Source organism: Drosophila mauritiana, chromosome X, assembly GCF_004382145.1.
Source record: "Drosophila mauritiana strain mau12 chromosome X, ASM438214v1, whole genome shotgun sequence".
Taxonomy (NCBI): domain Eukaryota; kingdom Metazoa; phylum Arthropoda; class Insecta; order Diptera; family Drosophilidae; genus Drosophila; species Drosophila mauritiana.
In genome coordinates, this window is record NC_046672.1 from 3,338,380 (window position 1) to 3,353,974 (window position 15,595).

Genomic DNA, 15,595 nt, shown 5'->3' on the forward strand with positions numbered 1-15,595 from the left:
GTTGTTGTAGCCGAGAGCTTGGCATTAGCAACAAATAATGCGTGTAATGCAAATTAGTCGTTGGACTGATAAGAACAGGCGCCGATTGTGAAACGAGGCGGTAAAAATAAACAGATGTTGTGTTTTATGTTTAAAAGCGGTGTAGACCAACTAGTACTCTTCCTGTTTTGCACTTATCTCCAAATAAATTGTATTTTAAATTACATAACTACACATCTTGCTCAAATGAAAATGCATAGATGCGCTTTGAAACTATTGAGACTGACAAGCAATAAATTAGAAACAAAATGAACGGCGAATACAAATCAATTTATATTGAATACGCTCCTATTGGATTGCTTGTAAACATTGCTATTTCCATGGGAGCAAAGTAATGAGTTCATTAGGAGCCCATAGAAGAGATTCATTCACACTAATACCCATTCACTGGTTGTGTAAGGAACGAAGGGCAAGACCATGTAGCCGATGGGGCAGGGGCCCATTATCACCGCCATTATCGCCGCGGAGAGCCAGAGCCTCGGTTCGCTTCGATCCGTTCGACGGTCGATTGCGGCAATTGAATTTCGCCAGCTCGAAAAAGATGATTTCAATTAGGCAGCAATGAGATTTATGCCATGCATTAGAGCAGTGACAGATACGAAGCCACATGCGGTCAGTTTGGGACTTGTGGTGTACCCAGAGGTCACCATCCATTCCATTACCGAATCGAAATCGAAATCGGACTCGGAATCGGAATCGGAATCGGGTTCGCGATCGGGGATTCGAAGAATCCAAAGACCAACTGCCAATGGATTGCCCCATGTTGTAATCGCCGATCGTCCAAACCTGTCAGCGTTTGCGATTCCACTTAAAATGGCGCCAAATGGCTTATCACTTCTCACTTGGCTCCAGCATTATTCACCGATCGTGGCTGGGAAATTCACTGCCTACCTCAAAGCCATTTTTGGGTTTTTTATTTTATTTAATTTTTTTTTATTTTTAGATTAGGCATGAGACATTTATAATAGTTACATTTAATTCACCAACCAAATCTTTGGTTTCAAAAAATTAAGATCCCTCATAAGTCAACATTGTATTTTATTTAAAAATATTATACTTAATGAATATAATTGAGGCCCTTTTGATAACTAAATGTGACTGCGAGTTATTATCGCATACTGATGACTTGCAAATTCTAAAGCTAAGATACTTTTTGAAATACTTTCGTACGTAAATGGTTCAATTGAGGTACCCGACTGGTCCACCCCAGTTATATAAACACTTTGTTTCTGAGGGACAACATCTGCATATTAATATTAAGATAAATCAAGAAGTCTAGATCTGTGGGATGAATCACGCTGAATCTAGTTGAAGCCGTGCAGGTGAGCTAAGTGGAAGATGCGTGCTGATAGGCGACTGATAACGATGACGTTTTGGTCTCGTCTTTTCGACGGTTGCCAAGACTGAAATCATAATTATATTATACTCAGCTGCCTGCGTTATCAGAAATATTTACGCAAGTGGCGCACTCTTCCAACACTCTCAACATTTGAGATTAGCTCAAAAATTCTATTTGCGAGTACCCGTGCGTAACGTAATCAGCAAGTCCCCTGAGCGAATAAAATCAGAATATCAGAATAGTTTTTTTTTGCACAGCAACGGTGCGTATGAGTAACGATAAATTGGGAAATTTCGATTGGAGCGATAGGGGCGCATGTAATTAATGGGAAACAACTGATAATTTGACAGACGGCCGAGCCACTTGAGGCACGCGATTAACTTGACCAACAATAAATTGCCTTTACGGTTATATTGCCCCTTTCTGAGGAGGAATTTCACAATTATTTGTGGATGATATGACATTTTGTAGCTTCGGTCGCTTGGAAGTCGCCAGACTTTTTGCGCACAGCGTGTGGCAGTCGATAAGATCAATAACTATAACTATAACTTATACTATTCGGCGGGTGCCATTTTAGTGAGAAGTCCGCCCGGCAACCGTGAATACACTTCGGCAGATTGTCCGCTTTGACCACCGGATATGAATCGATACGGGTGACTATGTGCCCCTGAATCTGAATTTTAATCGTATAATGTATTTATATAACTGACGTAAGCTGGAGTACATAGATGCAAATTCAAAGGCACACACTCAAAAAAAAAAAAGAAGTATACTTCAATGCTGAATTTATGATTTGGTATTTTGAGCCCTTCATCATAAGTTGCGTATGCAATTGGAATTACAACTTTAATTAAATTGCACGAGGAAATCAAGGAACTGAAGCAGGCAACCTCTTCAAATCGAAACAAAAATCCCCACTTCGACACGAGATTTATAAGCCGGAAAATGATCACCAATCAAAATTCATTATTTAGTGCATGTGACTGTCGTCTGTGTGCGTGAGCCTATAAATAATACTATAGCTATACCGTTATCTCAAAAAGCGGGCGCATTGCAAAAATATTTTATCTGCACATCAAATCAATGTTAAGGAGCCAGTCTCTATTTTGCAAACTAAATCCGCACCAACTTTTTTGCACACTGTAACTGATTTAGTCATTATAATTTATAGTTATTTTTTATATTATTTTTAGTGTAATAGAAGATTTATCAAACGAAATGAAAGTTGACAAATTAGGATTTTTAGACGATTTTTGAACTTCAAAAATGGGTAAATTATTTCAAACAGAACAGATCATTCGAACATATCCGCTAAAAAGATTGCAAACTATTTCGGAACTGACCAACACTGGGTTTGTGTACAGGTGATTGCCGCGCACACGGCAACCACTCGACGCCGCCCAAGTAGAACTGATTTGTTTCGTTTTTGTATTTTGATAAGAACGCGCGCTCTTATCAATCATATGAAGGCATGGTTGGCATGCTGGCATGGCGAATGGTAACAAAGTTGGCCATAAATTGCTGGCGCTTTTTTTTTAAATTTTTTTCTAATCAACGAAAAGTGCCTACCTACATCAAGTTTGACCTAATTTTGATAAGCGAAGACTTTGCGAAAAAATAAAAGAAATTAGAAGCAAGTAAAAGCATGAGGAAAGGAGCGACGGCAAGTGACTAACGCGAATAAAATAATTGCCGCGTGTGCGAGGTTGAACCATGGATTCGTGAACCGGCGGGGAAGCGACGTGGTGCGGATGGCCATCCTCATCTGGCGATAGCCAAACAGCCAAGTGTGGAACATCTTCGTGTATAGTGAGATAATGTAGTATATAGTGCGAGTATAACAGCATCTTGTTGCCATTTGCGTTTTTTTCATTTGCCATTGGGCTGGGCTCTTATCAGTTGCCTTAGAAAGCGCATCGGATCGGGAATATATGTACATATGTACATATGTATATTGCTAATTATATATAGAAATGTAAAAAAACGGAAGCAAAGATAGCGACAGAGCATCTGTTGTGTAAAACAAAGTTTTCAGAGGTGAGAGTTCGCATTGAAATGAACCCATTTCAGAGATTACAGCCAACACAACCTTGCTGATTACAAATAGTACTCATCAAACATTTTTATTCGCCGTAAATTAAATGTGAATCAAGTTGTTCACAGGATTATGCAATTATTGAGCCTCTATATTGGTTACTTTGTGACTTAGACCTAGAACCCAGTTATTGAGTCAGATTTATATCATAACAGTAGCAATCGCTGTTATGAAAAAGTTTGCACACACACTAATGCAGTGAGTGTGTGAATGTAAATATTTAACCATAATTCATTCAGTTCAGTTCATTTCAATTCATTTCATTCATTTATTTGACAAATGCAATGGCAGTGACTTGGCAGCTTTGTGGGGGGAATCTTGATTCGTGTCGATTTACAGCTAAATTGTCTATCCCCCTACAAATTTATAGATAAACCTATCTTTGTAGCAATCAAATACAACTTATGCATATCAAATCGCCGGGTTCAAAGAGCCGCTGGCTAATTGTGTGAGTTTTTTCCGCGGAACGCAGTGAGTAAACTGGCATACCCTTCCGCCTCGGCCCGAATTCCTAGATACACCACTCACATACTCGTATTCACACCTCTCAACTTGTCGGGGAATTATCGCAAAATGCCGGCAAGACAGGCGCCAGTTTTCATTATCTAAGAAAGTAGTTTCCACGAAACCCTTTCGCGGGGAAATCACCCCAACCACAACTGCCGAAACGATCGCTCACGGAGATATGGGTTAAGTAATAATTCTGTTTCACTGAGAATTCGGATATACATATTTACATATGTAATACCACTTGTGTTTATTGTTTGAGTTCAATCAGATCAGGTGGTTATAGTATTTAATCGTTGATATCGAGGACCAACTGTGGCAGTGCAATTATTGGCCCGCCATAAAATACTCGTAAACAAAAGACCAAAGCAAAACAAATGAGTGGAGAATGGGAGCCGGCAAAAAAAAAAAAATAAAAACAAATTCAAAAAAAAAAAAAAACAAGTCAAATAAAATACAAACACACAAACACAAGCCCGAATTTCCCCAACCATTTACGATCCCACATTACTCTTTCTTTTTTGCACATTTTTTTCTTTTTGCCATCTTTTCGCGCTATTTCGGCATGTTTACTTTGTTTTTCTGGTGTTCCGCTTTGTTTTGCCCCTGTTGTTGCAAAATGTTTACCGAAAACCTTGAAAATTGAAATTATGAACTTGACTTTGGTTGTATTTGTATTGTAGCTGGCCCAGAGATAAAGGAGTTACAGCAAACAGCAGCGAAAGCATCAGCAGCAAGTAGTCAAATGCTGTTTGCCAAATTGTTTTTTTTTTTTTTTTTTTTCCAAACGGAAAAAGTCAAAAAGTAGGAAAGAAAAAATAGGCAACTTTAAGGGTACAGAAAGAACACCTGTGGGTTTTCAAAATGATCTTGAAACACATTTAATAGGATACATTAAAGAGGTGGGTATTCTAAGGTACACATCATAAAGTTATAAGCAGGTTTTAAGGAACTTGTAAAATACACAAGTTAAGTTTATACCAAAATTATACATACATACATATCAATACAGTGAAATATTTGCATAGAAATAACTAAGAATATAAAATATAAATATAATATATAACTTAGGGCTGCGAAAGTTTATGAATTTCGATGATTTTTTCCCGGTGTAAAACTAATATTGCAGTTTGCTTTTGCCTTTAAATGCGATTTGGCGGGCATATTATGCACATACTTATTCATTCGCATTTGCATTTGCATATAAGCAAAGGGCCAAAGTTGCTCGTGCAAATGCAATGGAAAATGCGATTATTGAGCGACACTACTTGCCGCTTCTCGGCGTAACTGTAAACTGTATTAGCGGTGGGCGGTGGGCGGCGGGCGGGGCGTGGCCAAGGTGCCGTGCTCCCCAAACGAGAGAAAATGGCGCCAAGCCAAAGCTCCGTAGAAATGAAAGCCACGTGCATGGCTAATTAACAGATGTCCTCTCTCACTGCAGCCTTATCAGCTGCACTGCAAGAAAAACACCGGACTAGTGATTCAATTAAAATAAATTTCAGGACCTACGTCCGTTTGTCTAGTTTTCTTTTCCGAGTAACTGAGAGGAAATGTTCGGGTTTTATCACTTGATTTTTTTTTTTTTGCCTTTGGCGCCGCTCCATCGCCACGCCCACTGAACAGCAGCGGTGGGCGGCGCTCGCTGGCGTTTCCCACATTTGAAATGCTGATGAAGCGTCTAAAACAAAGGGAAAAGTGCAAGTAATGAGCGGCCAGTAAGGAGATACCCCAACGTTGTTTTGTTTATGTGTATGTATGTATCATGTATATATATGTACATACATATGTACATACAAGTATCCCGTTTAAAAGGGGCAATTGCGACGGGAAAAATGTCTGGAAGCCGATTAGGAAAATCGTTTTATTACATCTAATTGTTAAGAATTTACAGCAAATTTAGAAACTATTATCGATATCAAAACTAATTGCTCTAAAACTGATCGAGTTTTTCACCCCAGTCCAAAATGCCCATTGTGGAAATGAAAATCAATGGGTGGCGAGAAAAACAAACAGAAATTTACGATAACTGCACCCCTTGTGTTGACATTTTACACTGAAGGAAAAGGGGGGGTGCAGCGTAGCTAATTTGCCAAATGCACAAGGAAAACAACAAATAGGAACCAGGAAAAAAACACAAACAAAAAACGACTGATAGAAGGTGACAAAGTGCAGGGCAAAGTAGAAGGCGAAATAAAATTACGTAAAAATGCTAAAAAAAAAAACACTGCAATGGAAAATAGCCGCGCGATTGGGCAAAAACAACAACAAAATATAAACAAAGACGCAGCCGAGACATAATAATAATAATAATAGTACACACGGCGCCTGGACCAAGTCAATCAAAATAATGTGTAATCATTTATCGGACCTTCGATCGGCGAATACGAAAATAATAACAATTAACAATCGGGACAACTTGAGTGTAAATTCCACGAACTATTGCATTATTGATAACACATACATATGTGCATATGTATAGTTTTTGGGCACGAGTTATGGGAAATTGGTAATTGCAGATATGAAAATAATTTATTTTTGGACACACTGCTTCCGAGCGTGAGATCACGAACTTGTTATCAGGTTTCAGTTTCAGTACACTGCCTTTGGAATGTATCAACTGTGTGTGTGTGTGTGTGTGTACTCAAGATAATACCAGGACTCAATCGAGCTACCAAAAATAGACTCTTATATTGGTAGTACAGCCATTGTTTAATTCTATTATGACTCCACTAGATACCATCCTGGTTATGCAACTACCACTCATCTCTAATAGTTCTCCCTCTCTCGCTGAAAACTCTATCTCGCTAGATTTGTAATCTTATCTGCGAACTATCGTACCCTAGTGCCACTGTCATTCAAATCGCAGTTGAGCTGATATTATTCCTGAACCCAATGCTCGGTTGCAGCAAAGCTATCGTCGTATCCCGGAACTGATGAACCCTAGACATAATCCCATTAACATTAACCATAGCATCATAATCTTTGGCTCGACTGGTGGAGGGCCAAGGGCACGATTGGCGAGTGTGCAAATGATGTACGTATATGTACATACATATGTACATGCGTCACTCGCTGTTTCGAACGAACGACGACTAAAAAGCGTGCACACATTTGCTTATATTGGCACTTTTATTTAAAAATGACTTTACGACTTATTTTCGCATGTTGCATAGCATGTAAAAAGACGCGCCAGGCATTTAATTTTTTAGAGAGCTTTTTACATACCTACATACATATGTATGTACAATTTATTTAGATGGAGCCTTCGTGCGCCGCGAAATATTAAATGAAATAAATTTTAACTGCAGTTGACAAAGTTCGGGGACGGATGTTGGACGGGCAATAAAGCAAGCAAAAATAAAAAACAACACAAAAAATAAACCAAAAGCGGTGTATGCGAAATTTGAAATTAAAATAATTAAATCAGCGAAAAGCATGGGGAGAAATCTCAAATTCGAATGCACGATAATAGACTTCTATATAGTATGAGTAGCTGTAGTAGATGGCTGAAGTATATGTATGTCTGGTGTGCATTTGTCTGTATAATTTATGTATGGTGCTGATTATGACCGCCCCTCCCGGCTAAATTTGCACTTGATGCCACTGGCCTGTCTCTAAGTCCAATGCGAATGCGAAATTCACATTAATCGCGCTCGGAAATACAAAGTAAGAATAATTGTTGGTGGCAGCACGTGTGGCTAGCAGAATTTCATAGCCCTGCGAATGCTACCCTAATACGGAGCAATAAAACTTAGTCCAATCTTAGTACGGCCACTCAAGCTACAGAATGTACATATGTATGTATTTACATACGTGGAAGACCCCCTTCAATCAATTTCAAGATCACGAACTTCATCCTTCCAGGCCCACCGAGTTCATCTAATTGAGTCAGAATGCGGAGCCATAAATGTCGCAAATGAATCAAGAGGACGGGGAAATGGGGCGGCGATTTGGGCGTCAGACGAGCTAGGGGTTGTTGTCGACGCCAGTTTTAATCAAAAATTAACGTAATAAATAATCATAAAGAATGCATAAATGTCAAATTATAAATTTGGACCAGTTTTACGACGTCGCACCGATCCGTATCTGTATGTGTATATCTTTAGACGGCTGTAACATAAATATTCGCACAACCAAATGGGCGTGGCAATCGCGGAAAAAATCAATGGATCTCCAACTTCACCCTCCCCCCTCCCCCCTCCCCCTTTCAAATTTTAGGACGCCGCCGCAATTAAATTTGTCTGGGACTCCCGTCTTCTCTACCCCAACTTTTATTTGTTTCGCTTCGTTTTTTTTCTGTTTTTTTTTTAGTATTTTCATGGGCCCATTTTGTTGGTAACGCCGGTTTTCCTTTCACTCACGTTCACGACCGGGCCGACAGAAACAGAAAAGCGGGCGGAAAAGAGGGAAATTCGCAGACATTTCGGACGACGCCCACGCCGAGGGCCAACTAAATACCTAATGCCCTATCCATGGAGAACTTTCCCACTTGCCGCTTTAATGGCTCTATAAATGCTGGCCATTTTCACATGTAATACAGCTCTCTAATTTCAAAATAACTATATTTTTATTTGCAGGAGCAAGTGGATTGTAGGACCATCTCAACTAATGATGTGCGTGATTGGGTAAGTACCGTTTAAAACGTTTAGTTTGTACGTGGATATATTGTTGTTAAAAACTGAGAAACATTGAAAGATTCCCTAACAACTGAAACTAACCGAGCAGCTGATAAAGAATGAACAAAATGAATTCTCAATCTGCGAAAGAATTCTACGCGGTCTCGAAATGTGAGTGAACGGTTTACGTAGTAGAGTGAAAGAAATTTCAATTTCGTTTCCTGGCGTCATTTGGAAAATGGCAATTGTGAAATTGAAAAGCTTCTTTTGCCGGCTGAGCTTTTTTCATTTCAATCCCTCTACTCTTTTGCAAATTTAGCGAAGAGAGGAGAGAGAAAACAATACTGCTTCGCATTGTATGCGTTTTCGTTTTTAAAGCATGAGATAATATGAAGTTCTCTCTCATTATTTTCACGCTCTCTTTTGAACTCTTGAGTGTTTCTCTGTGAGTACTTTTGCTTTGTTGTTTGAGTGGGTTGTGTTCCTATGTGTTTAGAAACATTGTTGCTGCAACAATTTCATTTGGTTCAACATGTATAGCAACTAAATGAAATGAAAATGCAGAAAATCTTTAAAAAAACTAGTAGGTTTTTATGTACAGATGTAACACAATTTTTTTTGGTTAACCTCGTTTCTCCTCTATCTCTCCTCTATCTCGCTCACACCGTTTTGTTCTTAAGACTTTACAATTAATTTATATTTATACACCCTTTACACTTGGTATTTTATCTTAATACACAGCATACACTTACTGTTTTATATTTATGCACTGTTTAAACTTAGCATTTTAGCTTTATACACAGCATACACTTACTGTTTTATATTTATGCACGGTTTAAACTTAGTATTTTAGCTTTAAACACAGCTTACACTTGTAAATCGCATTTACATTTCTTTTGTAAGCACATTTTAATAGATATATGTAATACTACTATAGAAATTCGATAGAAAAACTGACTGACAAATTCACTTGAATCGCAATCCCAAAGTTGCCGGCATCAAAACCCTTTTCTACCCATTTAAACTGATTAGCATATCGGCGGCATTCCAAAATGCAACCAATGAATAATCGCATTTGAACGCGCTGGAAGTGTTATTTATGCGACCGATACGATGTGGTATGTGGCCAAGTGTTCGCCAATCCTGATTAAAATATGGGTTAAGCGAATCGAGCGAAGAATTCTTCAAACCAAAGGGACGTAGATGATTTTTCCACAAGATCTGCATTTCGCCTTGGCATATTGCATACGGATGGTACCTGAAGTTGGCAATTCATTGGCAATGTGTCAAAGCCAAGTGGCAGTTGCAACCCCCTCCCCCCCTGGGTTGGAATTACGTCACGAGCAAAGCGCCAGGTAAGCTGCCACTGCAAAAATCAGAGGCAGCGAGTGCAGTAAGCTTCGTTAGTCGACGACTGCATACCCTATCACCTCACCATTGTGTCATTTCTTCGGAGAGTCCAATTGGAAAAGAATTCTTTGCATTCTAAAGAATTAATTCGTGCTGGAAAAAATGATTATTTTAAACAAATATATGTGGGCATGATTTCTGCGAGGGTATGAGAGTACGAGACTGAAAACGTAAAACACTGAAGCCGGCTTGCATGGCCAGTTTTCTGTCTCTGTCGGCGGCAGTTGTGCTCTCTCTCACTCTCTCTGTAGCTCTATCTGTCTTTGTCTGTGTCTCTGCTTCTGTTTTGCATGCCGTTGACAATTGAATTTCCGATGAAAAGCTGAAAATGCAGCACGAGGTCAGGAATGGGAACGAAAACGAAAGACTTTGGCCACAAACTCAAATTCAGCGGTGCGTTAAACCAGCAGCGCACGTCGCCTGCTGTCTCTTTCGCGCAACGCCTTTATGAATGAAAACTGCTGTGGCGCCAAAGAGAGCAAAAAAAAAAGAAATACAACAAAAAATTGGAAAAATGCTTAGTTTTGCCAGTTTGCTTAACCCTTTTGTGGCCCACACATGGGCACCGAGTGATACGCTCTCTGATTTCCCGATCAATGCAATTGCATGCGACTAACTAATTTCTCAAACTAATTTTTTGTGTTTACCTTTTTGGTCAATTATTGAAATCATTTATCATTGCATTTGTTGCTATTTCTGTGCCATTTTTTGTCGTTGTTCATGCCTCATGCCATTGTTGTTGGCGGCAATTTAGCAATTATCTTTTTGTGAATTGTCATGTCGGATTAATTAAATTATCGCACCCGACGGCGAGGGGTGGGGGGTGTGTGTGCGGTAATTTCGGGCAGATGAATAAATGATTGTGGCAAGGTACTTTGCGATGGGTTAAATCAAATACATATGCATTTGGGCAATGGGAAATAGTGCGGTAAAATGATATTAATTGTTTGCATAGTATTACTATTACTAAGGGAATTTGTAAACATTCTTAACAGTTTTAAATGATAGCTGTTGGTTCTAGGAGAATTCACACTTGTGTAGAATGCGACTGGCACTCGATCAGATCGCTTTCTGAGGGACATAGCTCGCACAACCTGCACAAACCGAGTCCATTCCACTCCACTCCACTCCATTCCATTCCATTCAATTCAATTCAATCAAAACTGTGTCACTGGGTTACGAGTTGCAGGCAATTGCTGGCGTTGCACATTGAGAGGCACGGCAGCAACAAGTTTTGCCAGCGGCAACAGGCAACATCAACGGCCAAAACGCTTGCCGTTGTTTCCCTTTGGGCCAAAGCGGCCAATTAACTTATCTGATGCATAGAAAAAGATACAGAGAGACTGCGGCTTCGGCTGCAACAGCGATCCCAACTACAGGCCATGGCAATTCGTGGTGCTTTTGCTTGAGATCCTCAATCGCTGCCTACGTACAAGTATTCAAGCCAGTCTTGCACTACACGGAGAGAAAATGTCGACGCAAGTTGCAGTGTTGGAAATGCCTTTTTATTGGTCGGGAATGGATATCTACTGCGATATTCATTCATTTGTTGGCCATTCTTGCTTGCAGTCCATTGATTTCTCGCAGTGCAGTCAGCCTTCAGCTAGAGGGGTTTTTTTTTCTACCATTCATTGAGTTTTCCCGGCTCTGGCCATCTCTTTTCATTCGTCAGAGGCCGTCTCTTTCGCACCAAGCATCCGCATTGCCGCAGACGGTCTGTCTGGTGAGCGACGGAACGAAATGGCATGGAACGAAACGAAATCACTGGGAATCAAAGTGGATCGCATAAACGGGTTTTTCGGCAGATCGGAAAATGTGTCTATTATGCACTGGGCCACGCCGATTTTCCTGCTCAGTTATGTATTTCACTTTCGACGGCCCGAAGTCATTTTGGTGGGTGGCCTCGCCCTTCCCTTTTTCCTTGGCTGGAAAATAGCACGGGGCGTGGCGAGGAAAACGCTGGAAAAGCGGCGCGCCCACAAAATATTTGCAAGCTAATTTCGCCAGAAATGGTCAAAAGGCGGTTTTATCAACCAAAAAAAAATTATAACAAACTTAAAATAGTAATTCTTTAGAAACCATGCATGTTTTCAAATAATCATTTTCTATACGAATTAAAAAGTTTTCTCATCGCACTTTAATTGGCCATCTCGGAGTTCAAAGCTAGAGAATGTTACAAATTCCTGAAAATTCTGAAAAAACCTGGAAGTCGCACTCGGCATGCCAAAATGTGGGCAGCACTTGGCTGCTGTCAATCAAAGTTGCATTTTTGTTTTCAATTTTCCGTGGCCCCCGCTCTCTTTTACCATTTCACCATTTCCCACCTCGAGTGGAAAGCGCTGGGGCCGAACCGGAAAAGCGTGTGTTAATAGGAAAACTTCAAAAGCCGAAAGGGGTGGAAAAACATACCGTATTGCATTTGCAGTCGTTGTCACAGCAAGGCATTAATTATGCCATCAGCAAACCGACGACGACATCGCAGCAGACATATCCTGTTGACAGCCCCGGGTCCCGCCCGGCCCCTCGATTTTCCAGCCCCCCGATTTCCCAGGGGCGGGGGTTAGTTTTTCGCATGGCAACGGAAGTCACGTCGGAGTTTTTCCTCTGAAAATTCCCAGCACTCGCAATTATTTAATAACACAAGTACAGTGTAGTTTGATCAAACTGAGAAAGCACACACACAAGGGGCTGAGGTGGGCGTTTGGGTATGGCCTGAGTTGGAGGCGTGGCAATAATTAAGTTGCTGCATTGCAGAACCAGTGCCAAAATGAACCCAACACTGGACGGCAAGCAAATGGTTTAATTCCATTAGAGCAACTTTTGTGGCGCAAAAAAAAGTTAATAAACAAAAGGACAAATTGAATTACGAGAAACTTGCTGACACCTCCAACTAATCCCACGGAATTTATTGGCAAGTAGCCCTGCTGACTAGTGTATTCCAAGGCGCCTTGCCGTTAAAAGAAAATGAAAAGAAAAGCGGAGCAGTGTACAAAATATTTAGCTGTATAAAAATAAAATAGACCGTTTTCAAACGGGGAAAACTCGCCGAGAGGTGTATCTATGAGATGTCCCCGCTGACAAATAGAAAATTCCATGCAAGTGTAAAAATAAACTTGGGGCAATGTTAGCTTTTCCTCGCTGCGGATTTTCCCCCCGGAGATAAGAAAATCGTTCCCATAAATGTCAATTAATTTATGTGCGTCCGATGGCAACTAGACATTTTCCTGGCCAACTGAGATTGAAGTTCGGCCAAATGGAAAGTGGAATGCGCTTCGCTATCGGAAAATGTAAGCTGCCAAGTGGGCAGGGGAAAATGGAAATGTGGAAAACGGCTGCGACTGCGTTGGCGGCCTTTGGCGACGCTGTCGGCGTTCTGGGCGATTAGTTGTCTTAAAAATAGACTCAGACATGCGGAAGAAAGAACGAAGAGATTCTTTGCACTCGAAATATTAAAATACGAACATACAATTTTCTCTTTTTTTTTTTTAGCTTTATTTTTAGCACATAACGTTTAAGCTTTGAATAATTCACAAAGATCGTATCAAATGTACGATAGTTAAGTTTTGAGGCTAATACCGAAAACACGATGCAAAGCACTTGCTTGGCACTAATTGAAATCGGATTCTTTTTCGCGCAGTGCACGCGGTTGTCAGGCGACATCTTCATCTCTCCGCGTCTCGTCCATCCATCCAATCCCACCCACTCATTTCCACCTCCTCAAAGTGGCGGCTCGGCTCGTTTCGCTTCTGTCTGGCTGTCTGTCTAAATATATTCCCCACTAATCCTACACGAAAACTATTTCGTTGTGTTAATAATCTTCTTCCGCCACTCATTGCTATGCGATCCGATCCAAGTCGATCCAATCCGATCGGATGCTAGACAATTATCCTCCTTTTTACCTCGAAAGTGTGGGATTAAAGTCGCATATATTCTTCTGATTTGCCGAAATCTCGAGGGAACTTATTTGAGAATTTACTTTACATTTTCATGTTGCCAAGTGCTAGGAACCTGGATGGCCTTAAATACTTTGGCATTGTCTCAATTGTATATTTCTTTTTCTCTTCTTTTATTTCACTTAAAGAAGAGAATTCCACCCACGTCTAAAAATAAGCATAACTTCCTGATCTCACATCCGTGTCCCCATGAAAAATTCGACCCATTTGAGGCTTTAACTGCCTTTTAGCCGACTGGCGATAATTTGTCTGCCGGCCTCACCGCAATGGCACTCATATTTGCACAGTCAGCCCAAGGGTCTCGGTCTCGGTCTGGGTCTGGGTCTCTCTGCAGGTATATCTTTTCTGCATCCCGCTGTAGTCGAACATAAGATATATACATTGGTACATCTCATATATCTGCTTTCGTGAACGTATCGTGCCGGGGCAATTTTCATGCAGTCATTCCTCATTCATTAAAACGTCGCATGGCGTCCGCTGAAGAAAGAAAGACAACGAAGAAGCAGAAGACTGGCGAGAAGAAACCAAAGATGAGGCACGCAGGCGGTAGCTGGGGGGGACTCTTTTGGCATGGCATTAACCCGTAGAACTCCTTTCACTTTACATTCTAATTCCAAAAGTTCCAGCATTCGCATACCAAGACCCTGTTACCTTGGCGAGGGGGGCGCGGCGGGGGAGGCCGGCATTCTTCGCTCCGGCTCCGGCGAAACCTGAATGCCCGATGAATGCTAATGCTAATACCTCGTACCTGGCCAATTTTCCCCTCGGGCGGCCCATAAAATGTGTCCGTGTGTGCGAGTGTGAGTATATGCAGCGCACACGGTGCAAAAAAGTACGAGTATCAGCAAAATGGTTAACTTCGTGTTTTCCGCGATGAAATGGCCGTTATCGGTGTCAAAACGGCATGAAAATTGGTATGTGTGCATAGCTGTCCAGTTTGAAAACCCAATACATTATAAAATTGATTTTAAGTTAGTCTCACAGTTATTTCTCCCTGTGCGCTACCTTAAAGAATTCCCTGCTGAAAAAAAACCCAAGCTATTGATCGGAGTTCGAAAAGCGGCCAAATCGATGGCACAAATAAAATATTTAATTGCCCCCAGGTATTATGCATTATTAAGTAACTGGGAAGCGTGGATGCAATATAAACAATGGCGCTCCCCACAGCTAATTGCTTGCTCCTGGAAAATGTATTTTCATTTGGTGAAAATGGAGCTGGAAGTGGAAAACGAGAATGCAACTGACGAAAAATACAATCGTTTGATACGAGTAGATATACTAAAGCAATATAGATAACCACCCGGCTGACAGGTGTAACTGGGGGCGGCATATAAACACATAACCCTTCACCAGGTTCGATAAGGGCCATTGGAGGTATGGAGGTAGGGGGACTTCAAAATGTACTGGACATACGCAGATATGATCAGTGCTATAAATATTACCGCAAAAGGCCCACAACTGATATACTGATAGACAGGCCCAGTGGCTGCGCCACTCGAAGTATCTCGCTGCCAAAAAGCGATTAATCATCTCCGCCGCCTGTTTAGAGCACAACAATAACAAGAGATTAATATAGCCGATGTCTGAGGCTGATTTTGGTTCTGATTTTGGTTCAGATTCAAGCTCCGAGGCTGTG

At 40.9% G+C, this 15,595-nt stretch overlaps 1 long non-coding RNA gene across 2 annotated transcripts in view; it reads left to right on the plus strand.

Moving 5' to 3' along the window:
* LOC117148771 overlaps positions 1-15,595 on the plus strand; it is a 97,009-nt gene that overhangs the window by 16,224 nt on the left and 65,190 nt on the right. For both annotated transcript variants that reach the window (XR_004459924.1, XR_004459925.1), the window contains exon 2: positions 8,558-8,605. This is a non-coding gene — a long non-coding RNA (uncharacterized LOC117148771). The remainder of the gene's footprint in view (positions 1-8,557; positions 8,606-15,595) is intronic.